The following is a 15,220-nucleotide window of genomic DNA, read 5'->3' on the forward strand; positions in this document are numbered from 1 at the left end:
ATTTTGTAAATGAAAACTGAACCTTAGAGGGGTTAGAAGTTTTGACCAAGTTTACAGAGTTAGAGTTGAAACCCAGGTATGCATCTCTCCTAAACCATGCCCTTGTGCCTAAGCCACACTGCCGCTCATGAGCTGCAATTTTTAGGGAAGCACAGAATGTGAGCATTGAGTGACCTTAGAGGTCATCCAAGCCAACACATAAGTCCTACTGTTGAAAAGCGATTGGATTCTGCCTACACATCACTAGTGTCTGAGAATTCACCACCTCTCCAGATAATCCATCCTATGTTTTGGTTTAGATCTAAGCATATATGTATATATATATATATGGGCTTCCCTGTAGCTCAGATGGTAAAGAATCTGACTGCAATGCAGGAGACCTGGGTTTGATCCCCAGGTCGGGAAGATCCCCTGGAGAAGAGAATGGCAACCCACTCCAGTATTCTTGCCTGGAGGATCCATGGACAGAGGAGCCTGGTGGGTTACAGTCCACGGGGTCGCAAAGAGTCGGACAAAACTGAGCGCCTAACACTACTACTACTACTACTTCTCTCTCTCTCTCTCTCTCTCTCTCTATATATATATATATATATATATATATATATATATATATATATACATATATATATGATTTGAGGTTTTCCCATGTGTAACCTCTAACCATTCATCCTAGCTCCTTCCTCTGGCATTACACAAAATAATCTCAATTCGTTGGCAGCCTGTGAAACAAAAAAGGACAGACTTTGCATCTATAAATCTTTACTTTTCACTTAGTCTTTCAAAAAGACCTTACCCATGATGATTTCCAGAAATTTTTCTTTCCTTGGAACATACTATAGTTCGCTAAATTTCCTTTGTAATTGTAGGAAGCAGAGTTTAGAAACAATAGTCTAAACAGAATTTAGAAACAAGTGGCCAGAAAATAAAAAGTTAGACTCTTTCCTCCTTTTACCACCTTTGGGTCCTGGGAAGTAGCCTGGTATTGACCGAGTTTCACACAAGATTAACTTGGACTCTGCTCTGAGTTACAATTTGAGATGACCCAGGCATACCTCTACACTGTTAACAAATAGAGCAATTTTATGAACACAGGCCATGGTGGAAATTCTTAGCCCCTTGTGTATTCCATTGATCAACCTTTGTAAAGTCATAAACATAGACCTTGGTCCAAATTGAACTCATTAAAATCTAACACTCCAATTGGTGTTATAAATGTTGCTGTCTAGATATTTTCCCCATGGCTATTTGCCAAAGACCTTCATGTAAATCTGTAGATAACATGGTCTTATTGGTTCCAATACATTGATTATGGCAAAAATTCCAAGTAGGTATATACGTTTTGGATGCAGCCTGAAATTTCCTATAAATCATCCAATTTAGGAGCAAGACCTCTTGAGAAACTCAGAAACTTGCCAGAAATGTGTTTAGCTTAGTTCACTTGAGCTGCTATAACAAAATGGGTGGCTTAACTAGCAGAAATTTATTTCTCACAATTCTAGAGGCTGATAAGTACAAGATCAAGGTTCTGAATGATTAAGTTCCTCGTGAGGATTCTCTTTGTTTGTAAATGGACACCTTCTTGCTATATTTTCACATAAAGAAGAGGGAGACACTCTCTCTGTCTCTTCTTGAGAGGGTACTAATTCCGTCATGGGGGCTTCACCCTCATGATCTATTTACCTCCCAAAGAACCTCCCCCCAATACCATCACACTGGGCATTAAGTGTTCAATATATCTTTTTTTTTGGCAGGGGAAATAATATTGTTGGAGAAGACTCTTCAGAGTCCCTTAGACTACAAGGAGATCAAACCAGTCAATCCTAAAGGGAATCAACCTGAATATTTATTGGAAGGACTGTTGCTGAAGCTGAAGTTCCAATACTTTGGCCACCTCATGCTGAGAAAAGGTGTTAAGAAGACTCATCGGAAAAGACCCTGATGCTGGGAAAGATTGAGGGCAGGAGGAGAAGGGGGTGGCAGAGGATGAGATGGATGGATGGCATCACCGACTCAGTGAAAATGAATTTAAGCAAACTCCAGTAGATAGTGGAGGACAGAGGAGACTGGAGCTGGGCATGACAGTGACTGAACAACAACGATCCCCAATAGTCTATAGCAATCTCCAGTTCAGCATTGCCTTCATCTTATTCCAAATGGCAAATAATCCTTTCCCCTGACTCAGGAAGACAGTTTCTTTTCAGAGTTATTGTCTCCTCTTTGCTGGGTCTACTCAGTTTTCTCTAACCTGTATCTGTGAATTCTGAAAGCACAAACCAGGTTCCTTTTTTGGCTCAGATATGGTCTCAGCTGACTTTCATGTAACAAAGCGGAAGCAATAATTGAACATCTGCTATTTTCCAGGCACTCCCTCACATTCATGATCTTATTTAATTCTCCAATAGCCCTATAAAGTAGAAAAAACAATATTCCCACTTCATAGAGAAATCTGAGAAACCGAGGCTCAGAGAGGTGAAATGACATGCCCAAGGCAGGAAACTGGCAGAATCAGTCTTCAAACTCTTGGAAGCTTATTCTAGGCCTAATTCATTGTACAACCCCCAGATTGTTTTCCTGTTCCAAATCATAGTCCTCTAAGGCGATTTGAAAGCATGTCAATCATTTTCTTCTCAGAGGCAGGGTTTCCTAATAGAATGATCCTATTGTGATATTCCTAAACTAATTCTAGTTTCATCTTAAAGTTCATCAAGGAGGGCAAACATGAAGTTACTCATTCTACTGCAATTATTTTATCTAAATGAGATAGGCTACTTTGACTTGACTTTTCTCACCAGATCAAATCCACTCAATGATTTTTAAGCATCCGAATGTGTTTTTGTCCAGAAAACAGGAGAAAATGGAGATTTTGTTGAGCTATAGGAAGACATTTTTTGTCAATAAATTCATATTACTAGAAGTCTCTGGGCTTCAAGGTTTAAAGGTAGAGGCAGAATGGGTGAAAGAAAGGGTGGGTACTGAATTTGACTGAACTGTACACTAGCAGCATCCAAATGGCTTTATGATAGTGTTTTTAAGTGCTATAGAATAAGGAAAATCTCTAAATCTTTGAGGCAGAATTCTTTTAGAATTTAGGGTTTGGGCCAGGGTTTCCCAGGGTCCCAGGGGCAGGCAGGTAATGTCAGTGTGAGATAGATAGAGCTGGGTATGGGTTTACATAGAATCATGGTACATACTTTGATCAAAGGCACTGAAAAAGTTAAATGGTCCAGTATCCAAACAAGCAAGACCCTCAACTCCTGGGGTTCTAATTAATGACCCATGGTCCACTAGTGACCTCCCCCAATTTTGCTAATTAGTGGCCAACTCTTTGTAAGTTACAGAATTAAACTCCTCCTCATGGCACTGGTTTCAGATTGGCCAGCTCTGGAGGACTGAGAGGACTGCTCTCTACATGGGAAAATAAATATACTTATGAAAGGAGATGGAGTAGGCAATGGCACCCCACTCCAGTACTCTTGCCTGGAAAATCCCATGGATGGAGGAGCCTGGTAGGCTGCGGTCCATGGGGTCGCTAAGAGTCGGACACAACTGAGCAATTTCACTTTCACTTTCACACATTGGAGAAGGAAATGGCAACCCACTCCAGTGTTCTTGCCTGGAGAATCCCAGGGACGGGGGAGCCTGGTGGGCTGCCGTCTGTGGGATCACACAGAGTCGGACACGACTGAAGTGACTTAGCAGCAGCAGCAGCAGCATGAAAGGAGAAGATGTCTGAGATTGTAGTCACAATACAACCCATGTGGGATGATAATAAAAATGAAGAGATTCTCTCTTTATGGAGAATTCTCCCTGCTTCAAAGTTTCAAGTTCTACAGCTTTCTGGGATGATCCCATTGATGACTTTTTAAAAAGATTTTTCTTTTTTCTTGGCTGTGCTGGGTCTTCGTTGCTGCACAGGCTTTTCTCTAGTTGCAGTGAGTGGAGGTTACTCTCTAGCTGTGGAGTGCAGGCTTCTTATTGCAGTGGCTTCTCTTGTTGCCACGCACAGACTGTAGGGCACACAGGTTTCAGGAGTTGTGGCATGTGGTCTCAGGAGTTGTCGTTTCCAGGCTCCAGAGCACAGGCTCAATAGCTGCAGCACAGAGGCTTAGCTGCTCCATGGCATGTGGGACCTTCCCAGATCAGGGATCAAACCTGTGTCTCTTGAATTGGCAAGTGGATTCTTTCACCACTGAGCCAACAGGAAAACTCCCTTTGATGACTTTTTCAATGATTTCAGTATTTCTCTTATGCCAACATCCTCTTCTCTTTCCTCTTTTTTAAAATTAAAACATTTTTATTAAGGGAAAAAATGAACATACAAAAGGAGAGAGAATAATGTAACAAAGCCCTAGGTGTCCATCACCCAGCTTCAATATTAGTAAGCTCACAGCCAATCTTGTTTCCTTTATATTCCTACTCACTGACCTTGCCCTCTCCACCATCCCCATTTCTTGAAGTAAATTTCAGCCAGTATGTCGATTCATACATAATCATGTGCATGTGTGTGTGCTAAGTCACTTTAGTTGCGTCCAACTGTTGGTTATGCTATGGACTGTAGCCCGCCAGACTCCTCTGTCCATGGGATTCTCCAGGCAGGAATACTGGAGTGTGCTGCCCTGCCCTCCTTCAGGGGATCTTCCTGACCCAGGGATTGAACTAGAGTCTGCTGAGTCTCCTGCACTGACAGGTAGGTTCTTTACCACTAGCCCCACCTGGGAAGCCCATATAAATATGTATGTATCTCTAAAATTTAGGGATTTTTTTTTTAAGAATTCCTCACCATAACCAGAATACCATTCATTATTACAGAAGGAAAATCCTGTGATATCATTAAATAGCCAATCAACACTCACATTTTCTCAACTGTTTCATTCTTTTTACATTTTATAGTTTGCTTCAACCCAGATATAAACGAGGTCCACACATTGCAATTACTGATATCTATCATAAGTCTCTTTTAACCTAAATGTTCCTATTTTCACTTTTTCTTTTAATTTAGTTGTTGAAGAAACTGAATTGTCTGTCCTAAAGGGTTTTCTACTGTCTGGATTTTACTAATTGGATCCCATGGCGTCACTTAATGAGTTCCTCTGTTCCTCTAAATTGCCAGTTAGATCTAGGCTTGATTAGATTCAACTTTTTCTTTCTTTCTTTTTTTTTTAGAAGACCACTCCATTGGAGGAGTTCTGTACTTTTATCAGGAAACTGGCTATGTCCATTCAGGTGTCACTCTTCATGATGTAATCAACATTGATAATAATTGTCTAGATCCATCAGTTCATTTGTAGTTTCCAAATATTGATTTCCTAACCCCATCACTTCTTCTTCCCTTGAAACCTAGAAAACTTCTATAAAGTAAAACCTTCCCTAAGCATCGATTTGTTTATAAGAAAGAAAATTTCTTGATATTTTCTTTATATTTACCAATCTTTGGAAGAGTGAACTGATTTTCTAATTTTCCAAAAGTTACTTTTTTGCTGTTGTTATTTTTCTTTAGCATCATTTGGGCTTATGAATTCAAACATATTTGATATGATATCAAGCCATCAAAACTTATCCTTATCAATGGCCAAATTATCCCAGCTTTGGATAGTGGGAGACTTTCAATTTGGATCCTGATTCCTTTTGATAAAATCCTAGTATTTCTCATTTGCTTCCTAACTTTATAGTATTATAAGATATTTTGAGGTTTCTTTATTCATTTCTTGTCCCAGATCTGGAGTCAGCCATTCTTCAAGGAGAGTCCTTTTTGGAGAAATATTTAGAAACCATAGTCTGGATACTCGAAGTGCTCACTGCTACTGGGTTGGTCATTGTTGTTGTACTTTTCAGCAGACTGAGCCAGGAAATATTTACATTTTCAAAAGATAAAATCCATCATGATTTCATTCTGGTACTTGTACCCCAAATTCAGGATTATGGGGTTTTATTTAACCTCATTATTTTTATGCCTGTAACTCCTTCTCCTACACTGAAACTCCCAGTTCTTAAAAATGTCAACATAAGCATTCATTTATTCATTCAAGTAAATATTTGTTTATTCCCACAATACACATAAAACAACCAAAGAATAATAAAACTCATAATGTAAATAACAATATGATAATTGGATACATATAGTTTACAATATTTTTGCAGTTCTTTTATCTTTAGAGCTTATTCTACATTGGATGGAAAGCCAACTGATGTGTTTTACAATATCTTGGAATAATTAATGTGCTTATGCCATCAATTTAGGTTCATTTACCATTTTTCTTTATAATTTGAAACTGGAGCCCATTATATAATTTTAGAGAATTCTTTTTTTAAAAATTTAGTTGTGGTTATACTAGTATCTCTTCTTTATATTAGTTCATCTGGAAGCTGTTCTTTTTCCTAGTTAAATTTTGATTTAGTATTTTAGTTTCTGAATTCTGGATTCAGCTCTTTGTCTTGCTTCCTTTACCATTATTAATTTTCTACACATTTTTGCTTCAAGTTGAAGACCTTCTAGTTTCTTAAATCTACCCCAAATTACCGCTAACACATTTTATGTGCACAGGACACTTTTAATTAAGGATCATCTGTGGGTAATGTTAGGGCTGATAGGCAACTGCTTAAAATTGAGTGTAGGCATTATACTTGAAAATTAGACAGAATCCCCCACAGGCCTTGGCTTACTGCCATCTTTTTTCCTCTTGAGCCCCCTCTTCCATTTTCTGACTCAAACCACAGACTTGCAGTTGTTCATTTATTCTCTCTGCTCACAACCCCAGGAGAAATAGTTTTATTGGGATTAGCATCTGGAAAAAGAAAGTAGTAGTATCTGATACATCATAACAGGTTGAGGAATGCAGATAAGGTAGATATCATTGTTAGCGGACCCTGCGGTAAGCATAGGCAAAACAAGCCTGCTGGGAAAAGAGTTTTCCCACTCTCAAAACACTCTGTTAAGCAACCATTAAGAAAAATGGAACAATGTTCTTAATATACTTTTGTCACCTCTGTTATCACCAATTACCAAAATGTGATACATCACAGTTTACTAATTTAAAATTTGTCTTCCACATATAGCTCAAAGGTTCACTATTTTCAAAAATTGCTAAACTTTTGAATCTGGCAGCTACAAGGTTAACTGAGAAGGAAGAAGATAATCATACTGGCCCAGTGGCCTTTTTCCAATTTTTTCCTCTTCAGTTAGGACCAGGTATCAATGAGTGTCTCAGGCTTGGGGAATAGGGTTATCTCCCTCAGCACAGTACTGCATGAAAGCATCAGAAGCATGTTGGAGAGACAGGTTGGTTGGACATATGGGCAGGAATTCATAGCCCTGTAGTTGATGCAGGAAGAAAAGGAATGCTTACCGCTTTGGGTGCCTTGCGTGCCTATGAACTTTCTTTGCCTTCTGCCTTTGGCTTCATCTTCTCTTCCAATCCTAGCCTTGATTCCAGGTGTCCAGGAATTGGCAGAAGTTTTGCCAGGGCCGGTGGTGGGTGTGGAGAGGAGAAGGGAGCAGTGGGTGTTTGGGGTGGGAGGTTAGTAGCCTGGATACCCTGGCTGCAGGTCAGAGCAAGGGGGGCACTTGAGGGGTGGGGACAGGATTTCCATGGGGGGAGGAGCTCTGGGGAGTATGTTTATGGGGAGGGGAGGATTTACAGGATTGTGGCCTTCAGGAAACGCAGAGTTGGGGGAATAGGGAGGATCCCCACAGGGCATGCCTCATGGGATTCAGTGCCTCAGTGAGTGAAAGTCACTAAGTCGTATCCCACTCTTTGCAACCCCATGGATATAGTCCATAGAGTTCTCCAGGCCAGAACAGTGGAGTGGGTATCTGTTCCCTTATCCAATGGGTCTTCCCAACTCAGGGATAGAACCCAGGTCTCCTGCATTTCAGGCAGATTCTTTACTACCTGAGCTACCAGGGAAGCCCAAGAATACTAGAGTGGGTAGCCTATCCCTTCTCCAGCGGATCTTCCCGACCCGGGAATTGAACGGTGGTCTCCTGCATTGCAGGTGGATTCTTTACCAATTGAGCTATAAGGGAAGCCCAAGAATCAGTCCATCAGTATTCTTTGCTAAATCCATGCCTGTAATCAATCCTTTCTTATCCTCTGACTACTTTCTTAAATAGAGCAGTTCAACTTCCCTCTCTAACCCAAACCAAGTTCTTGACCCAGGTTCCTATATCCAGTTACCCGCTGAAGAGTCATAAAGCACAGGGCCATATACTTAGGTCTGCATACTTTCACAGTTCAAAATATCAATAGTAACTTAAAAATCACATATTTCCTAATTACCTGCTTATGGTCTAGTCTGTCTCTTCCTGTACTTCTTTCCAGAGCCAAAACCCAGGGCTTGTGGGTTTTTTTTTTTTCTCTTTTATTCAAATTATAGAAGCATCTGTAAAAGTAAAAGTCAATGTATGATCCAGAAAATATAACAACATCCCATGTGACAAAAGTTAGACTCAGTGATTTTTTCTTTTTTCATTTCCTTTCTGAGTTCCTTCTCTGAGAAAGATGAGTTTTCTATCTGTAGAAAACTGTAATAGAGGGTCGTATAATAGCTAGCTCAGTCCTGCTGTAGTCTTTTCTCTTGCTCCCAAGGTCTTTCTGCAAACCAATAAGAACAAAGAGTCTCAGAGTCTCTTATACTGGCAGTTTATTTCTCAGTTTGAAATCTGAAGGACTTCCCCACCACCAATAAATTCACCCCCAAATTAAATACAATGAAAAAGAGGAATTGTAATCTGGATGCACTCTTGAATAGATAATCAATACAATCAGATTTGTTCTCCCCTATGAAGAGTATAAATATTTCTCTAAAGATCACACAGCTAAGCCCCAGGGAGGAAGACCTGCTTCAGCCCTGAATATTGGATAGGCAGAGGCCCCAGACTGGACCCACTCTGTGCAGCTGTCACCTCATCTTTCTTCCCCTCCTACCACCTCTCAGCAGCCTGCAATCCCAGACCAGTGAACACTCAGCCATGCTTGGGAATCACTGTCATCAAAGTGACAGAGGATCACAAGACAGATCCACAAACACCAGATGATGAAGCCTCTGTGGCCCATGTCTTCTCCCAACAGTCATTAGACTCCCAGAGACCTGGGGCATGGTGGTGGCCGTTCCTGCTCGGTGCATTCTTTGAGTCTTGCTTGATGGGAATCATTGCCTGACTGCAGGGGTAGACTTCTACACCGATGAATCTCTTTTAAGATTCAGGTCCTCACTGGATCCTGTTCTCTCTAACTGTACCCTCTTCGCCTCCCCCAGTTCCAGAAGAGGGTGGTTCTAAGAGGGCAGAGGAGGCAGTTTTGGGTGGTGGAAGGATGAGCACGTGGAGAAGCCATCACCTGCAGCCCATCTTCTTTAGACATCTCAGTCTAGCCAGCAATGGTCAATCTGATATTTCAAGCCTGCTTTCTATAATGCCTTTCCCCTGCCACTGTCATAACCTATTATTTTGAGAACTGTTGAGAAATGCCACTTTGGAGACTGTGCTCATGGGTTTCTTCCAGCCAATGAAGGGCAACCCAAATATTTCAGTTTTCAGGATTTCTAGACTGATAACTTTACCTTGGGCTTTTCCGTGCTTTTCTCTTCTTTTGTCAGAGGACCCCCATATCTAGAGCACTTTAAGGCCCGGGCTCATTGCACTCTGGATCTTTGAGTCCTGGTCAGAGTCTGGGCTCTGGGCTCCTAAGATTCTTGGCAAGGCCTCATATTCTACCTCTATAGGTTTTGAGCAATTTTAGTGACTGTATTTTGGGAACCCCAAATCAGAGTAAACATATAATATGTTTAAATAGACGTATGTAATCTATAGAGTAGAAGATTTCAAATAAGCACAGACCAGGAGAATCTGTGCCATGTGATGACCCTGGTGGGTCACTGGCACTGAATGATAATCACAAACTTAACCACAGGGGCTCTGCCAACAAAAGCACTCCTTGATGTTTTTGGGAACCTAAAGTAGGCTGCCATTTCTGGACTTTGCACAGCTACTCTTGGGCCATATATCCCCAGGCAGGCCTTACTCTTTCTGTGACCACATATTTCACCCATAAAACAAAAGAGAGAGTTTTAGTAGAAAATCCCTAAGATCTTTTCCAACTTTAGCAACTGTATGGTATTATGATCTCTACTTTTGATTTATCTTTCCTTTCTCCCATATATCCTTGAGAAATCCCACGAATGAAGAAACTGGACCCTAGCTGATCACTGCAACTTACCAGAATATAAAGTGTTCCACTCTCTTCTCTCCTAAGCCAAATGAAGACGATTTGCAAAAGCTCCATTGGGGCAAACTGTCTCTGAGTTGCTCAGTCTGTTTATTTATTTGCATTAAAAATTAGCACTGCAGTGAATTTATAGAAACAATATTTACAGGTTTAGCATGGATCCTAACCATTAATGGAAAAATAAATTAAAATCCTTCCAGCCTCAAGCTGAAGAATCTTGGCACACATATGGGGAGACTAATGTTATTAAAAAAGGTTTTAGAGGAGATACAGGAGACTGTGTCCTTGACATAACTGAGCTGAATGTATTTTATCATGAAATTCCCAGGGAACTGACTTGCAAATCAGAGCTCAGAAGCTCACAATGGTGGACAACAGAGCTGTCTGGTGAGCAAGTCTGGGAGGTGATGAAGTGGGGTGGGATGAGAGTTCGCCAGACATCAGTCCCTCAGGAATTTCTAAAGTTTCTTCCATGAGATGTTTTTGCAGGATTTCACTTGGTGGTGTCTCTCTGAGAGGGTATCCTACGTACCTTTCTATCAGATTTTCTGCTCTGGGAATACATGGGGCAGTGGAGAGTGAGGACTTGAAAGAAGTCAGCACTCCAACCAGTACACATTTCTCAAGATTTTTCCCTGAGGGAAAGCAGTGCTTGGGGTTTCCCAAGTTCAGTGGTAAAGAATCTTCCTGACAAAGCAGGAGATGCTGGGAATGTGGGTTTGATCCCTGAGTCTGGAAGATCCCCTGCAGAAGGAAATGGCAACCCACTCCAGCATTCTTGCCTGGGAAATTCATGAACAGCAGAGCCTGGTGGGCTATAGTCCAAGGGGTCGCAAAAAAGTCAGGCACAGCTACTTTCTTTTTAAACAAAAAAGGGTAGAGTCCATATAACACTCTTTCAACCCACATCAGTTGAGCTCTGACTCAGTGCTACCTTTGCAGATTTCACAACTAGTGGGGGCACAGACCCATCAACAGGGAATAAATAATAATACTGTGTTTTTAGGGTGATGACTGGTTACACACAGGGGGATATAGGAGCACAGAGTGGGGACCTACCTTGACCTTGCCTGGCCCTTAGGGGACATCTGGGAAGAATCTTTCAGGGCAAACCCTGACTCAGTTTCTAAGGGTGGAGTCTGCTTGAGTGAGAAAGAGCAAGAGGAAGTGAGCAAGAGAGGTCATATATGATTCTATCTTTCATAAATTTGTCCAAAGCTTTTGGAAGGCATTTTTATTTCCTGCCAGCACCACCTCTTGGGGGCGATGAATTCCAATAAGTTCCAATCCGTTTATTACTCAGTGTGAGAGAAACTGCTTCCTTTTATGTCTGGAGCTAAACCTGGATCGCATTTCATAGGACATCTCCTAGTCACAGAGTTTTGGAATCTGGTTAAGAAGTCAGTGCCTCATGGGTTCCAGGTTCTGTGGATCCAAATCCCTTCCCTTCCCAACCTTCAGAATGAAGACCCTAACCTTTCAGCCTGTCTGATATTTTCATTTTATTTGCCTATCTACAAGCTCTAATTGCCATGCTTTTCTGGGTTTCAGTGGCCAGAATATCCCTCAATCATCTTGTTTTATGGAAAAACAAAAAACCACCTTGTGTAAAGGAAGAAAAGTATTTTTGCTTTGTGTTTGTGATAACACAACATGGGAACACAGAGCACTGACTGGGAAACACTTCCGGGGCAGGGCCTTCTGCATCTGATGCATCTTTCTATCCCCAGGGTCTCGACCAGAGCCCATTGCCCATAATCAGCTGAATGGGTGTTTGCAGAGAAATGGAGTAATCAGATAGCCCCTAGTGCTGGTAGGTCCCTGAAGCCTGACTACTGAGAACCCAGAATCCTTTACGTGACTTTTAGTGTTCTGATTTTTTATTTAAAAATCTTCTTTCCAAACTTCCTAATGTCTCATCGGAATTATAGATGCTTCCTTAGTGTCACCACTTTTTACTGCCTGGTGGAGTTGTTTATTTATAATGCTTTATTTACAAAATTATTGTGTTTTTGTGGTTATAAAGTGGAAAGCATTCATGTAGAGCATTTGCAAGATACTAAAAGGATAAAGTAGAAATATGAAATTATCTGCAATTTAACCACCCCTCAATAAATTTCTTCCAGATTTTTCTGTGAGATATATATATATTTACAAAATATATACTTTGGAATCTTTCTCAGTGTTATACATTGATTTTTCTCATGTAACACCACATCATGAACATTTTTAAATGTTTGGGAATATTCTTTGAAAACATCACCTTAAACAGTTGCTTACTAGTCTGTCAAATGTGTATAAATTTGACTAGTTATTCTCCTTTGGCTAGGCCAATCTCTTCCAATGTTTTGATATCACAGATATTTATATTTTTCTTATTGTCACAGTCCACCACATCAGATTATTCCCTGTCCACTAGACATGACTGTGTGCTTAATTATTCAGTGGTGTCTGACTCTTTGTGACCCCATGGACTGTAGCCCACCAGGGTCCTCTGTCCATGCAGATTCTCCAGGCGAGAATACCGGAGTGGGTTGCTATGCCCTCCTCCAGGGGATCTTCCCAACCCAGGGATGGAACCCAGGTCTCTTGCATTGCAGGTGGATTCTTCACCATCTGAGCCACCAGGGAAGCCCAGACATGACTAGAATGTTTAATCTAACTCTGTGGTCTCCTAAGTGAGGTGTGATTCCCTGGTACATAAGATGATCTGGAATGTGGAATAAAATATTATAACTCTTATTTTTGGTTTTGCCTTTTACTTTTAATATTTCTACTTTTTAAAAATGTATTTTTATTGGAGTACAGTTGCCTTACAATTTGTGTTAGTTTCTACTGTACAGGAAAGTGAATTGTCTATACATATACTTTTATTCCCTCTATTTTGGATGTCCTTTAGGTCAGCACAGAGCACTGAGTAGACTTCCCTGAGCCATTTATATATTTCTACTTATTAATGCCCATTTGAAAATCAACAATATACTAGTATAGGAGTATATGCATGCAATCTACTAGTGTTAGATTGTAAGCAGCCCTATTCAGAAGGCACAGTTCAGACGTTTTTCTTTCCAAGAGGGGATTACAATCAAGATCATTTGTACTGATCTCACTCATTCAGAAAATTTATAAAGCTTTGCTTCTCTTGGAGTTTTCCTAAAGCCCTGGGATTTTAGGGTAAGCTGGATTAGTAAACTCCTAGTAGCTTTTCTCTGTCACTGTCCACCAAGGGGTCTCTTTTTAGGCTGTGAGAGTTGATGGCAGGGTTTCCTTGGTTGATCTTCCTCCCTTTCTGAACAACCATCAAACCCCATCCACCTCCTGACTTCTTTTGCTGCCTCATGAACCCAAGGAAGCTTAGGTTTCATGCGTGAAGCCTAAGTCTTATTTCCTCCAATCCCTGGCTTCCTCCCAACTAGCTTTGAAGCACTAACTTGGTTTTTTACACCATCCACGGAAACTTCTTTCATGATTCCTTCACTCTTATAAATAATATCTTTTTAAAAAGTTCCTAACATAACATAAAACACATGACATGAAATTACATAACATAAATTAAGAGCAAAATACACTGTTTCTGTAAACTGTTTCTGGTCCCTTGTACTTTTATAACTTTTTTTTTTTCCCCGAGCAGCTTTATTATCGAGTTACCTTGAAGCACATTTTAAACAAGTACAATTTGGTAAGTTTTGATAAATGTATACTCCTGTGAAACAATCACCATGATAAAAATAATGAACATATCCATCACCACTATAAGTTTCCCCAAAGGGTTCCACCCCCTTTACCTACTCCTATTGTCCCCAGGCAACCACTGATGTGCTTGATGTCATTATAGATTAATTTACATATTCTAAAATTTATGTGAATATAATCATACAGCATGTGTTCTTTTTTGCCTGTCTTTAACTCAACATTAGTATTTTGAAATGCATCTGTTATTGTACCAATATTTTATTCCTTCTCATTGTTGAATAGTATTGTACAGATGTTATGCAATTTGTTTATTCATTTGCCCATCAGTGGACATTTGTCTTTTTTTTTTTTTTTCAATTTCTGGCTTTTACAAATAAAATTGCTATGAACATTTGGTTTCATATGTTTTCATTCCTCTTGGGTAACTATCTAAGTAGAGAATGAATGGATCATATATGTTTAAATTTTGAAATACTAAACTGTTTTCCAAAGTGGTTGTACCATATTATGTTCCCGTTTGTGATACATGTGAGTTCTGCGTGCTCCAAATCCACATGGATCATCACCACTTGGTGTGGTCAGTGTTCCCAATTTCAACCATTCTAATAGATACATAGAAGTATCTCATTGTAGTTTAGATACACGTTTTTAGAATGACAGATGATGTTGAGCATCTTTTCAGTTGCTTACCTGTTATCTATATATCTTCTTTGTTGAAGTGTCTTTTCAAATCTTTTGGACATTTAAAAAATAGTTTTTTTTTTTAAATTGAGTTTTGAGAGCTCTTTATATTTTCTGCATATGCTTGCAAAGAATTTCTTTCAGTCTGTCCCTTGCCTTTTCATACTCTTAACAGTGTACTTTGAAGAATAAGAGCATCAATTTTGATGAAAAAGAATTTATCAGCTTTTTCTTTTATGGATTGGGTTTTTGTTGTCATATTTAAGAAAACATTGACCAATTTAAAGCTGCAAAGATTTTCTCCTATATTTTATTATAAAAATTTGTAGCTTTAGGTTTTAAATTTAAGTCTATGATCCATTTTGAGTTCATCTTTGTATATTGTGCTTTTTTTGCATATTGATATCCAACTGTTTCAATACTATCTTGGGAAGACTATTCTTTCCCTACTGAATTGCTCTTGTACTTTTGTTGAAAATCTATTGTCCATATACATGATATATGTGTCTATTTTTGACTCCATATTGTGTTCTGTTGATACTGCCTACATTGAGGCCAATATCACACTGTTTTGATTATTGTAGCTTTGTGTTAAGTTTTAAAATGAGGTTGTTCTAGTTCTT

General features: G+C 39.8%; 1 long non-coding RNA gene across 1 annotated transcript; it reads right to left on the reverse strand.

The window, feature by feature from the left end:
- Positions 1 to 6,562: 6,562 nt before the first annotated feature.
- LOC110134583 (uncharacterized) lies at positions 6,563 to 14,031 on the reverse strand. Its single transcript, XR_002313122.2, has 3 exons — positions 13,872 to 14,031; positions 8,277 to 8,379; positions 6,563 to 6,782 (listed from the first exon to the last, which is right to left on the reverse strand). It is a non-coding gene; the product is annotated as an uncharacterized lncRNA (long non-coding RNA).
- Between the last annotated feature and the right edge of the window lie 1,189 nt (positions 14,032 to 15,220).

The sequence above is a fragment of the Odocoileus virginianus genome, chromosome 4 (assembly GCF_023699985.2).
Source record: "Odocoileus virginianus isolate 20LAN1187 ecotype Illinois chromosome 4, Ovbor_1.2, whole genome shotgun sequence".
NCBI lineage: Eukaryota > Metazoa > Chordata > Mammalia > Artiodactyla > Cervidae > Odocoileus > Odocoileus virginianus.